This window comes from Tamandua tetradactyla, chromosome 23 (assembly GCF_023851605.1).
Source record: "Tamandua tetradactyla isolate mTamTet1 chromosome 23, mTamTet1.pri, whole genome shotgun sequence".
NCBI lineage: Eukaryota > Metazoa > Chordata > Mammalia > Pilosa > Myrmecophagidae > Tamandua > Tamandua tetradactyla.
The window spans coordinates 25672758-25686897 of NC_135349.1; the positions used below are offsets into that span (position 1 = coordinate 25672758).

General features: G+C 50.2%; 1 protein-coding gene across 5 annotated transcripts in view; it reads left to right on the forward strand.

Moving 5' to 3' along the window:
- The window catches only part of GSG1L (GSG1 like), a 278696-nt gene that overhangs the window by 179440 nt on the left and 85116 nt on the right, over positions 1–14140 (forward strand). The window lies entirely within an intron of this gene.

Sequence of the window (14140 nt, forward strand, 5' to 3'; positions counted from 1 at the left end):
GCATTGCTTTCCTCCCCACGCCATGATGAATGTCCTACTTTGACAGACATCCATCCTTTGTGCTGGGACAGCCCCTCAAGTATCTTTGCAGATAGGTTCTAAAATACTTCTCCTCACAAATATGTATATTTTTCATGATTTTCTCCATGCTTTAAAATGCTGACATGAACTCAGCATTTGCCCCCTCTGGGTTTAACGTGTTCCTGCACCTGGAACAGAGTTTCACATCTCAAAGGCGTTAAAGAAATGTCTGTTGGCCAAAAACAGAAGACCTGGATTGGAGTTCCCGTATGCTGCCAAAAACTGTGTGATCTAGTTTGATTCTTGTACCCTTTTTGGGGTGGATTTTCACCATCTGACAAGTGAATGGAATGGATTTGATTACGACCAGGTTTTGGCTCAGTTCTGTGAAGGACTGTAAACTGGTGCCCCTTGGCCCTGCCCAACTGTATTTAATTGACTTGGTGTTTTAAAACATTTGAATTCTTTGCTGATGTTTTGAAATGGGGAGATTTCACATAAAAATCAGGGTTTCTGGCTTCTTTGGAAAATTCAGACTGTTGGCAATCCTGCATGCATATTCTCACTGGTCAGTGGAGCTGAGCTGCAGCCTTTTCCCTGGGCCCTGGAGGTGGGCCCTCCAGATCTCTGCAGACTTGGCCACCTCCAATTCCTTCCTGACATGGGAACAAAGTGTTAGTTCCCATGCATTGTCGTGCTTGTTCTTTCACTTAAACGGGAAAGTCTGGCGATTTCTTGGACCCATGTTTCTATCAAAGGTGGGGAAAGCACGTGCAAAGGCCCTGAGGTGGAAAAGAGTTGTGTATGTTTGAGGAATGGAAAGGAGGCTGATGGAAGGAGGGAGGTATGGCTGGAGAGGCAGACAGGGGCCAGGCCATCTAAAGTCCTGGAAGGGGCTTGGATTTTATTTTGAGCCTATTGGGAAATCACTGGAGCATTGGAGGGCTTTAAGGACGGGAGATTTGATTTACATTCTTGAGAGATCCCTTTGGCTACTGAGGGGCGATAAGTGCTAGGGAGAAAAATAAGGAAGGGGGCTGGGGATTATTGGGTTGGGGGTGTTGGCAATTTTAAATAACAGGATCAGGGAAGACATCACTTCAGTGAGAAGGGAGGTGAGGGGTTGGTAGCCGGAGGGAGCCGGCAAAGACCCTGAGGCAAGAGTGTGTCTGGTGCCTTTAAGGATGAGCAGGGGGCTGGTATAACTTGAGGGAAGCGATTAAGGGGGAGAGGAACAGATGAGGTGCGGAGGTGAAGGGGTTTGAAGGCAACTGTACAGGTGGTCACTGACCCCGACGGCCGAGTGAGCGCTGAGCCAACTGGAGGTCACAGCCAGAGCAGCCTCACCAAGGACCTGAGGGGTCCCTGCGTGACTGGGACCCTCCTGGGGCTGAAACGTCCAAATCTGGGAGCGTGGGTGGGGCAGGGTGGGGGAGCCTCGGATGCCCTGCAGGAAGCACTCTCCCTTAGAAGGCCCTGATGCCCTGCTCCGAAGGAGTGGGTCTCCTTGTGGCTTATTCCAACGAGCCCACCCTCCATCCTCAGTCACCGAGGGAGAGTCTCAAAGCTGCAGTCTCCCTCCCAGAATGCACTGTGAAGAGCCTGTGGCTACGGCCAACAGCCATGAAGGAGTGGCCGGAAGGAGGGTGGGTGAAGTCAGGCGGGAGTGTGATGGCCACCTGAGGCGACGGTCCCCACAGAACATAGGAAAGACTAACACGCTCTAGTGTCCTAAGAAGGTGAGCCCCCTGGCGCTGCCGCCCAGGGCCTTTCAGTCTTGCTTACTGCTGCCTTGGCCTCGGTGTCCACCATTCAGGCTACAGCTTTCTTCCAGGATCTCCATGCTGGGTGTGGCCCCACCTCATGCCTGTCATGTGGCAGTCAGCATCGACGTCTGGACACCCAGCTCTGACTTGGCTGCTCTCAGGGGTGGAGGGCCTCCTGAGGCTCCCCAGAGCCCTGGGTCAAAGCCGGCCTCCTCTCCTGGTCCCCAAGCCCTTTATGATCTGTCCTCTGTGCAGCCACTCCCGCCCCCTAACTCCGGCTCCCTTGGTCTGGCTGGCCTTTCCTGTCCTTCACGACACATCGGAGTAGCATGCCCACCAGAAACCTGTAGTCTCCGCAGCATGGGTCGGACTGGTCCCTTCTCAGTGCCCCCAGCCCTGGCTTACCCTGGCTCCCTGATGGGTCACCAGTGCTTTGCCAGGCTGTCTCCCTGTCCATGCAGTTCCTGCTGAGAGCTTCCTCTAGCCACCGCATCCTGGGCCCCCGTGCATCCCCAACATGGAGCAGCAATGATGAGTGAGTCTTACCAGGCACCCACCACAGCGTCTGGGCCCTGTTGCCATGTAAGCCATTGAATTCTCACTGCAACCTTTGAGATAGGGATCACTATCATTCCACTGTACAGATGAGGAAACTGAGGCCTGGCCAGGTTAAAATGACTTTCTCCAAATCACGCAGCTGGTAAATGGAGGAGGTGGAGTTTGAATCCTGGAAGCCCGGCCTGGGAGCCCTGCTCTGGCTGCCCCTCCGCCCCTCCCCACTGTAACCGAATGAATGAGCAAGTCTCTAGGACCAGCAGTTGCCACCTCTGCCTTGCTCTTCTCTGAAGCCTGAGCTCCCCTACCCCCGCTGAGGTCTGCATATTCTCATCACCGGTTCCCAGGGGGGCTGTGTCTCCTCCTTCCCCAGCCTGAAGTCACAGTCCACTTGGCACCACCCTTTCTGAACAATCTGCCTCCCTCCCTCCAAATGTCACCAGAGGGGTCGGCATGCCGAAAGTCTTTTCTTTTATCCTCTCTCAGTGCTTGTCCCCATTCCCCTTGACCTTTCGGTGGCATTCACAACCCGTGTAGCTTCTTTCCTTGGCCTCTTTTCTGCCGAAGGAGTCTGGCCCCTCTTATTTTCCTCTTGGTTCATGTCATTTCTTCATTAGTTCATTTAAAAATATACTTACTGAGTGCCCCCTGGGCCAGTATCCGACACGGTTCTAGAAGACAGCGTGGAACAAGACAGACAAAATCCCTGCCCATGTGGGGCTCTCCTTAGAAAGGGGGAGACAGACCAGACATCAGTGAACAAATACATAAAAAATTTCAAATAATAATAAGGGAGGGATAAAATAAAATAGGGTGAAGGGTGGACTGCATGTTGGGTACGGAGGGGACAGGTGATTCTGAGCTCAGAAGCAGACAGCCAAGTCAAATGCTGGTGGGGGAGAACAGTCTGGTCAGAGAGACTGGCCCTAAGGCAGCTTTGGAGGAACAGAACAGCCAGTGTGGCTTGACTGTGGTGGATGAGGGAATGTCAAAGGGTAGGAGGCTGTGATCTGACAGTCTGCTGGGGCTGCAAAAGCCAAGGTGGGGAATTGGAGTTTACTTCAAGTGCAGTGAAAAAAAAGTTGCTGGAAAGATGCAGCAGGGAGAGACCAATTGCATCTGTAGTTTTAAAAGATATCTCTTTCTCCACATATGACTGCATCAGTATGACCTGAAACTTTTCCTCAAAATGCAGATTCCAGCCCCTTCCCACCGCTGCCTCATCAGATTCCGCGGAGGCGAGCCTGGGAATCTGCATTTTAATAAGCTCGTACAAATTTGAGAAGCATTGCTTTAAGTGGACATTCTTAACTGGGACATGCCCAAGAGGTCACTGGGCAGAATTTAGGGGATTCAAGAATTTAGGTGGCAAAATATTACATCTAACTGGCATTAGCAGTCCCTCCAGGTAGAGGTGCAAACTTGTGGCAGAACTGACCCCACATGGCACTTGGTCACCAATAGAAATCACAGACTTTTCATATCACATTCCAAAGTTACGGTAGTTACTAGACTCGTATTAGATTCTGCTATTTAATACACTAGTAAAGAAGCACATATATTAATATTATATAAATGACTTAAAAAGTGTTTTGATGACCTTGTTTCAATATAATTAGTTTCCTTTATAAACATTATCTGGGATAGGGGTCTATTGGCTTCACCAGATGCCAAATGGATCCATGGCCCAGAAAAGGGGCAGAACTGCTACAGAGGGCTGGATGTTGGGGAGAGGCTCTGCCAGACCCGGTGCCGCCTCTGACTGCCCTCTCCAATGCTGGGTGACTTTGAACAAATCACTCTCCTTCTCTGTGCCTCAGTGTCCTCACCGGTAAGGAGCCTGCAGCCCTACCTCGTGGGCTTGTTGAAAGGGCCAGTCAGGCCTCCAGGGGGCATCAGATAGCCCCTTCCTTTTGCTGTCACAGGAATCCCGGCTCTGCCCTTCCTTGCTGTGATCTGGTGCTGGAACGTGTCCTCTCTGTGCCTCAGTTTCCTCTCTTCCAGAGCACCCGGCACCTAGAGTTGTGGGAATGAAGTGGGTTTCTATTTGTCAAAGATTCAGCACGGTGGACAGCACTCCTTGGGTGCTGTTTGCTGTTCCTGGGTGTGTCTTACTCCTCAGGTAGGTTAGATTTGGGGTTCCCGGGGAGCTGGATATCAGTCCTGTTCCCTTTAGCACCCTCAATGTTAAATGACACAGACCCTGGCTTTGGGAAATTTGGCAGGTGCAGTGACTGCAGTTTCTCAGAGATCAGGATGGGGAAAGGCTAGTTAGAATATTATCTGGGCTACAGGGACTCCAGGATTCAATAATGGGGGAGGGGGTGGCAGGGAATCAAAAGATAGGGCCACAGCTTGTCTGGGTTTGGATGCCTGGGCAAGGGCTGAATCTCCTGCACCCAGTTGGACAGTATCTCCCCACCACCAGTCCAGCCTGGCTCTGTTAGTTGAGTTTTTCTTTCTCCCTTTCTTTCCAAGCTCTATTTTCTGGTCTGTTAAATGGGGCCACTAGCATATATTGAGGGTTATCCTGGCTATCTCACACACGGCTTCAGAGATGGAAAAGGAAACCCAGGCTCAGAGAGGTGAGGCAATTTCCCCAAGGTCACACAGCAAATTAGTAGCAGATGAGTAGTTTTGTCTGCAGGTGCTCTGGCTCCCAGGCCATGCCTGGAACCACTGGGTTACCCCACAACCTCACAGCGTTTCCCTTTTCTCCCTTCTGTGGAGACCAGCCTCACTTTACATTCTCAGAACAGTTTTTTGGGGGTACTACTCTTCCTACCCGGCAGCAGGTGGTGTGGGAACCAGCTGGTGTCTGCTGCCTTTCCTGGCACCCCATGGCTGGCTTCCTTCCAAAAGGAAAGCCCCGCCCACCTCTGTCCTCCCTGGCTGCTCAGCATCTGGCTTTTCCTTCCCTCCCAGGGCTTCCTGATAGTCCTCACTGAGAAAGGTCCTGCCCGCACTTGGGGTGGATTCCCTGGGCTGTAGCCCTCAGCTTCCGTGGCTGAGGAAACTATAGGGAAGGGTGGGGACTGTGGCGTATTGGAGCGCACGTGCCCCATTCAAAGCAGCAGCTGCCACTCGGCTTTTCAGCCCATTGTTTTCAGATGGAATGTGGCCTTGTCAAGTAGATTTTCAAAAGAGTCTGTATTTTCATGTTATTTAAATGCTGGCTAATTAAAAAAATTTTTTTTTAACAATCATGCCATGCTGAGAGAGAGAGACGGAGAAAGAGAAGAAAACAAACAAACAGAAAACAAAACAAAACTAAAGAAAAGTTTTAAAAGCCTGTCTTCAGGTCTGTTTACTGCTTCTGGCTTACCCTCGCTTATTTCATTTGCCTGCATAGCAAGCACATTTTAGATGTGGGAAAACAGAGGCCTAGAGAAGAGAGGTGACTTCTCCAAGAGGACAGGGAGAGAGGGTTTCGGGCCAGAATTTAGCCTTGAGTTCTTGCCACTACCCCCCACCAGTGTCTTCCCCAGGCCTCCTGGCCGCCTTTGCTGGTCTGAGTGGGCCTGTGCTTATCTTCCAGGCCAGCTCTGGATCCTGAAGGAAGAAAAAAATTGCTGTTGTCCAGTGCTGAAGGCACAGGTCAACACGACCCACCGCCAGTGCTCAGAACTGTCCCCGGATTCTGGTAGAGCCATTCCTAAAGGGCATGCCTGTTAAAGACGCTTCTGAATTGCCAGGGCTGTAGACTTGTGGAACTCTGCAGACAATATAGCACCATCAAAATCTGTTCCAGTGATAAATAGTTTTCTCTGTTGGGAGTACAGAGGGCAGGCTCATGGCTCTGGGCCCAGCTCGTTGGCTTGATGGTACCCAACACCCACTGAGGACCTGCCGTGTGCCAGGAACTTGACTGCGGGGTTTGCAGCAACCACCTCATTTAACTGGCCCAGAAAACGTGTGGGAATGGTAGTGTTGACTCCATTTCACAGATGAAGCGACTGAGGCTCTGAGAGGTTAGGTAAAGGACCAAGGTCAAATTCAGTCCTGCTTGACCTCAAATACAGGCTCTTTCCACCCCAACGGGGTATCCCCATGGAAGGGGTGGAGAGGCTGTGTTCTCTGCTAAGGTCTGGCGAAGGGTCACAGTGGGAGCCAGGTTGTCAGAAGCTTCTTGCAGGAGATGGTCTTGAGGGAAGAGAGGCAGTGTATTTGTTTCTTAATGTTATACTTCAACTTACATAAGTAGCTTAAACCAACACACATTGATTATTACAATTCTGCAAGTCGGAAGTCTGAAATGAGTCTTATGGGTTTAAAATCGAGGTGTCAGAAGGACTGAGATCCTTCTGGAGGCTCCAGGGAAGAATCCATTTCCCTACCTTTACCAGCTGCCAGAAGCTGCCTGCATTCCTTGGCTTGAGGTCCCTTTCTCTGTCAGCAAGGCCAGCAGTGTAGCATCTTCAAGTCTCCCTCTGCCTCTGACCCTCCTGCCTCCCTCTTTGCCTTATTAGGAGCCTTGGTGATTATGTTGGAGGGACCCAGTTGGTCAGGATTATCTCCGTGTCTCAAGATTTTAACTCAATCACAGCCGCAAGGGCCTTTTTGCCATGTAAGGTAACAGGTTCTGGTAATTAGGATGTGGATGGCTCTGAGGTAAGGGGTCATTCTTCAGCCTTCCCTAGAAGGGACCAGCACTCTGAGGGGTGAGGTCGTGCCTGGAGGCTGAGGAGGGCTGGAATGATCAATGAGCGGCAGCCCATCATGGGGCTGGTACCGTAGGTGGGCAGGGCTTCTTGGGACCTGCTTGTCCAGGGCATCGAATGCCATGCCAAGACACTTGAACTTCACTGTCTAGACCAACATTCCTCACACTTGAACGTGCACCTGAATCACCTGGGGAGCTGGTTCAAATGCAGAGTTGAATCAATGGGTCTGGGTAGGGCCCGAGAGGTTGCATTTCCCAGAAGCCTCCTGATGAGGAAGATGCTGCCGGTCTCATGGATCCCGCTTTGAATGGTGTGGTTCTCGGAAAGGGGGAGCCCCTGAGGTGGTTGGGAAGCAGCTGAGATGTTTGGGGAGTAATGTTGGCAATTGTTGGTAATGAATTCAGATGTTTAAAAAATATTGAGTGGGCCAAACAACGCATTTCTGCAGGCTGGATTCAGCCCATGGGCAACTTGTTTAACAATCTGTTAGTTTTACTGAGAGGGAAACTGAGGCCCATAGCAGCAGTGGGTCTTTCCTCGGGTCCTGCAGCATCAAGACCCAAACTCAGGGCCACTGACATGCGACGTGACCCACCATCCTGGGTCTCACTGCTTCTTCGAGCTCTCCCCTTTCTCCCCAACCTCAATTCCTGTGCCTCTGACAGATGCAACCCACTCCCTATTCATGTAACATACAGCAGCCGTGGGGACAGGAGGTACTGGTGGAAGAGCCTCCTCCATACAGATATTCTAGTTTGCTAGCTTCCAGAATGCAGTATACCAGAAACAGAACAGTTTTTAAAAAGGGGGATTTATTAAGTTGCAAGCTTGCAGCTCTGAGGCCATGAAAATGTCCCAATTAAAGGAAGTCTATAAAAATGTCCAAATTAAGGCACCAACAAGAGGTTACCTCCATTCAAGGAAGGCCGATGAAGTTCAGGGTTTCTCTCTCAACTGGAAAGGCACACGGTGAACATGGCGGCATCTGCTAGCTTTCTCTCCAGGCTTCTTGTTTCATGAAGCTCCCTTGGGGGTGTTTTCCTTCTTCATCTCCAAAGGTCTCTGGCTGCTTGGGCTCTGCAGTTCTCACGGCTTTCCTCATTCTAAAGCGTTCTCCAAAATGCTTCCTCTTTTAAAGGACTCCAGTAAACTAATCAAGACCCATGGAATGGGTGGAGCCACATCTCCCTCTATTTAATACCCACAATTGGGCGAGTCACATCTCCATGGAGATAATCTAAGCATAGTCTCCTTAAAGTGCTAAATGGGATTAAAAGAAAAGGTTGCTCCCACAAGATTGGATCAAGATTGAAACATGGCTCTTCTAGGGTACGTAATCCTTCCCAACCAGCACACAAACTCTGCCTGCAATCTGCTCTGTGACATGGCTGATTTGTTGCTCCTTTCCGGGCCTGCAAAATGAGGGCCGTGGACTCATCCGCCTCCAAAGCCCCTCCCTTTAGGTTTTAAAAGTTCTTGGAGGCCTCGAGCCTTCTCCAAGCCCCATGTATCTCTGCCTCTGAGCTGCCAGTATTGACATTTCACAAGCAGCAGCTGTCACCGGGTTGTTTCCAGCCCCTGAGGTCTGGGCTCTGCATCATTTACATGATTTAACATGCTCTGTGTGGGGGTGTGTCACAGCCAGCAGCCATGACTTATTGATTTGACATATTAAACTGATGGGCTTTGGGGAAGAAAAATTGTTTTCTCTCAAAATGCTGTTGTTTCCTAGGAAATCTTATGATTTTGTAACGATTCCTCTTGGTTCCCCTGTAAGAGTTTTGTTTGTCCGCAGGCTGATGTGTACTTGTTCTAGGTTCCCTGGTTCCCTCTGTCTATATCATATTAGGAAAAACATCAATGACCATAGTAGTAACAGCTAACACTCAACGAGCCCTTGCTATGTGACACTTGCAGCCCATGATGTAGATAATATTTATTCCCATTTAATAGGCAAGAAAACTGAGGTTCATTAGGAATCTAGCACTTGCCCGAAGTCTCCCAGCTGGTAACTGGCAGAATCATACCCTTCACAACCTATGCCTTACTGCCTCTGATAATTATTATGACTGCCAATAATTATATTTATTAGTAATTAATGGTAATACTTAACTGTCTTAAACACTTTTCACGTGTCAGCCTTGTGTGATGTTTAGATATAATCTCATTTAAGGTTCGCAAGTCTATTATGCACATTTTTCAAAGGAGGAACCCAAGGGACAGAGGGATTAAGTCCTCCACCCAAGGTCACACAGCTAAGGCTCGGCTTGCACTCCTAGTTTTCCACTCCCCCAGCAGCTGGCCCCGGAAACCATCTTAGCAAGGAAGGAACCTGGGGCAAAAGAGAACTTGTTCTTGCAAAACCATCAATTCCATCAATCAGGGGTCAGAGTTGGCATCACGAAGCTGTTTTTTAAAAAGGCAGAAAGAGTGCAGCTAACAGGATTAGCTGTCACCCCACAGACCCGCACCTGATGAGAAATCATTTCATTTCTTCTGTCCCAGGAGGTCACCAATTTTCTGCTGCAAATTGAGCCATTAGCAGAAAGTTTCAGACACTTGGAACACTCATCTTCTTTGTTATTGAGCCTTTCTCTGGTATCGCCAAGGCGAGGTCCAGTGGGCAGCAGCTGGAGGCCGCTGGCCCTCAGCCCTTCCTACCTTTCCTTTATTCCCACACGCGTGCAGTCCACAGCACCGATGATGGCAGCGAGCCTGCAGCGTGCGGCGATCCCCAACCTCAATCGTTCCCATACCACCTTTTGCCAGCCCCCAATACATACCGCCCTATCATTGAGCCAAGACTTCCTTAAGTTAGTTCACCTTTTTTATCTGTGTAAGAGGGGGCTTTAGAGAGTTGGTTCTTACATTTTGATATGCACCAGCATCCCCGGGAGGGCTCTTTAAAACACAGACTGGAGGGTGCATGCGTGGTTCAGTGGTAGAATGCTCGCCTTCCATGCGGGGCACCCGGGTTCGATTCCTGGATCATGCACCAACACCCCCCCCCCAAAAAAAAAAAACAGGCTGGACGTCACCCCCAGAGACTCCGACTCAGCAGGTCTAGGGTGGGGCCCTAGACGTAACTGGAAGGAGGCAGTCTCTGGGGGACCCATAGCACAGAGAAGGAAGGAGAGTGGATGGCCTGGGTGCGTGGGTGGGTGGAAGGGATGGGGGTGGGTGGAGGGACAATTACCATCACAGAGGGCCGCTCTCCAAGTGTTGATTCAAGTCTAGCCAGGAACTGCTGGGGATTCTGAACCTGAGGCCAGCCCTCTCTTTGCTTTAAAAAAAAAAAATCACAAGTGTTAGAAAGGTGTTAATGACACCTGGTACCCAGCAGAGCCTCTTTTGATTGAGGTAATAAGAATTAAAAAATAATTGAAAAGCAAATAGCTTTTTTAGTCTTTGCTTCAGACAATTTAATGTGGTGACTCAACATCTCTTAAAACCACCGCTCTCCCCAGTGAGCAACACAAATTTGTAGACTGCACCCTTCGCGTTACCCAGCTCAGGTAATAAACGCCAAAGTGTCAGGCACTGGTTGAGAGCTGCTGCTGGGGGTGGGAGGGAGGCTGGTCTTCCTGCCCCAGTATGTCCAGCTTGCCCCACGGGTGGGTGGCATGGGTTCTGGGGAGCAGAACGAGCCCCCCAGGAAAGAGCTGCAGGTGCTGGCAGGTGGAGGCATGCATGGAAGTGCTGAGGGCAAGGAGGCAGGGGGTACCCACCCTGTGCTACACCTTCATGGCCCTCCTGCCCCTTTCTCCCCTCCCCTGGAGTCCACCTTTTGCCCTGCTCTCTTTTGCCCCACGTACTTTCCACAGAGTCCCTCCTCTCCTCCCATGTCTACGGCTGCCACTTATTTGGCAATAACAGCCAATATTTCTCACCAGTGCCCCCGAATCTCTATCTGAGCTCCAGCTGCCTCCTAGACTCCCTGCAGGATGACCTGCAGCTAATGCCAATATCCAGAAGTGGCCTCACTGTCCTCCTGCCTTAGTGTCTTCTCATTCTCAGTGAGGGATGTCGCTGTCTGCTCAGTTGTCCAAGCCAGAGACAAGGTACCATCCTGGACTCCCCTCTCTCCACCTTCACAGGTTAGCAGCCCCTCTGAGCCCAGCCCTCAGATATTAGCAAGTTGGCTTTCTTTGTCCTCAGCGCCATCATTGCCCAGCCCCAGTCCCCATCATCGCACATGTAGAGTGTGGCAAAAGCCCCTCGCAGACCTCCCTACCTATGCTTTCTTTCTTTTTGGTCCATTCTCAGCTCTCCTGCCAGAGTGATCTACCCAGTGCATCCAAGACCATATACTTTTCTTGCTAAGACCCTTCAATGCATCTTCATTTGTCTCTGCAACATGTGTCAAGTCCAACACCCTTAGCCATCTTTCAAGACCCTGCAAGACCCATCTTCTCTACCCTCTGGCCTCCTTCCCTATTGCACGTGTTGTTCAGTTGGGCTCAGAGTTGCTGCTAATCAAAGGACCCAGCTCTCTCACTCAGTGGTCATCTTTTTCCAGGAGTCCTGGACCGGGAATTGCCTGGGATGCTGGAGAGCATTTAACATGAAGGCATTGGCCAGGGAACCCTATGTCCCCACACCCAGACAGGCCACTGCGGCCAGCCCCAGAGCAGAGGAGTGACATGAGCTCCAAGTGGCCACCCTATCCTGCCAACTTACAACCTCTCTACCAAGGAAAGTCTCTGGGGGCTGAGAGGCCTGGGTTTGAATCCAGACTACATCCCTACCTAGCTGCGTCGACTGGTTGCTTCATTCTGCGGGACCTGAGTTTCCTCGCCTGCATGGGGTTGTTATGAGGGTCTGGGGGACTAACACATGTGAACCTTTGTGCCTGACGTCAGATCCCCTAGAAGCGGACCCTGAGAGGAGGATTCAGGTGCAAGTTGTTCGTAACGGAAATGCTGCTAGAGGAAACTGGAAAGGGAACTGGGAATGGGAGGAAAGCAAATAAGGACCAAATCTCAAGGAGAATTACAGCTCAGAGTTGTCCCATCAGAAGCAAAGGACAGGGCTCTACTGGGCAGCCATTGGGTGACAAAAGTGCAGAGAGGCCAATGTAATTTCCCAGGCACTCTGGGAGTTGCAGATGAGTAGCAGGGAATTCCAGCTGCTCAAGAACAATCTTCCAAAGACAGAAACACTAAAAGAGAGCCAGGGAGACTGGGTGGAGCAACAACGTTGTCTGTGGGAAACACCAAACAGTTGGCCCTTCTTGTGAAAATTATTATTACGAGTGTAACAAGAGTAAGAAGCATTGCTATTATTAACTTCCTTTGCTGGGGAGGCCTGAGACTTTCAGGCAGACGCTCCTGAGCCCAATGGGAAGACAAGGAAATCAATCTAGTGGAAATAACAAGAACTCAGAATATCCCATCCCCACCAAAGCCCCCATCTCATCTTCCATCCAGTCTGAAAGAGCACAGTGGAGCCCTGCTGTGTGGGGAGGTGGGTGGGATGGAGGCCCGGCCCTGGGAGAGTGGGAGTGGGTGCAAGGGAGGCAGCTGAGTCAGGGACCTGTGCCATGGGGTGGGGTAGGGGTGTGTGGTCTCTACCAGTGCGGCTGACAAGGCAGCCGGGAAAGGGACCACAGCCGTCCACAGTGAAGGTTGCTGGGAGGGGGATGGGGAGTTGCTGGGAGGGGTGTCATCCTCAGGGCTCAGCCAGGCTGGCTGCCCTCCTGGCATGGCTCAGCTCACCCTGCATTTCCTGCTCTCCTCTCTGATGCCAGGTGGGCCTCAGGCCCAGCAAAGGGCCTAGGAGGCTGTGAAGGTATGGTGCCAGGGAGTGTTTTAACAACAGCCAGGCTGCCAAGAGAACATTATTCTCCTATGAAAATCCAAAGGATTACCCAGGAGAGGTGATGTTTTGTAGCCAAAAAAAAAAAAAAAAAAAATTGAAGCTCTAAAAGCCCTGTCGTGCTGGAAATGATAGTGGATGTTTCAGAATCTGGATTTTCCATTAGAGAGCAGATAAGGACTCTGAATTTGCTACTTTCTATTTGCTTCACTCCGTAAATAGTATTGAGTGTCATTTTTTAATAGTATTTACTGAATGTCCCAGAACACTTCAGGTGTGGAAAGAAGGAAAGGACACGTTGAAAACTTTAGAGAATGGAAAAGCTGGAACATCAGGACTCTTGGTTGAAAGTGATAGAAATTCTGCCTCAAACTGGTTTAGGCAACAACAAGGCATTTATTGATTCATGTGATTGAAAGAACAAGGGAATGGCTTCAGGCATGGCTGGATCTAGGAGCTCAGACATTGTAATCAGGATACAATATTCCTCAATCTCTCAGCTCTGCCTTCTCTGGCATTGGTTTTACTCTCAGGAAGGCCCTTGCCAGCTGATGACTCAATAAGTTCCATCTTTACATTTTCCCAGCCTCAAATGCAGTAAGAAGAAAGGGATTCTCTTTCCCATTGTTTCCAGAAAAAACATCCTGTGTCTGACTCTTCTTGAACTGACTTGGGTCATATGTCCGTCTCTGTCCCACCCGACATGGTTAGTTGTGACTGGAAGACAAGTCACTTGGACATGTCCCTGGTTCTCTCTTCCACCTGCCACTCTTTTTTCTGTTTCCACAATTTTATTTCTCCCTCTTGACCTTGTCTCTGGCCTAGTCCTCATGACAGACCTTCTGGGTTCCATTTCCAGTGACCACTGGATAAATCCCACCATGTTCCTACCATACAGCACTTATAATGGCTGTAATAATAGCTTACATGAATTGAGCTCTCACTCTATGCTAGGCATGCACTCTTTATATTGCTGTGTACCTGAACTCTCACAGCACAATACTGAGATCAGTGTCATTGTTCCCATTTTATGGATGAAGAAATGGAGGCTCAAAGACTGGAAGGGGGCAGCGTGGGGCAGGGCAAGTGTGGGGTGGGTGGCAATAGAGCTCTGATTGGCCAAATCTGAGTCATGTGCCCGACATGGAGCTGGACATAGGGTCATATCCAGCTGAACCATGAGACTGAAAGAGGGCAGGGGCTTTCCAAAGAAAGAGCTAGAGAAGAAGAGGGGAATGATGTGGGGTGGGAAAAGCAAAAACTACACTAGTTTGCGAATAATGGTAAGCCAATTCAGACCAGTTCTAGGGGAAAAGA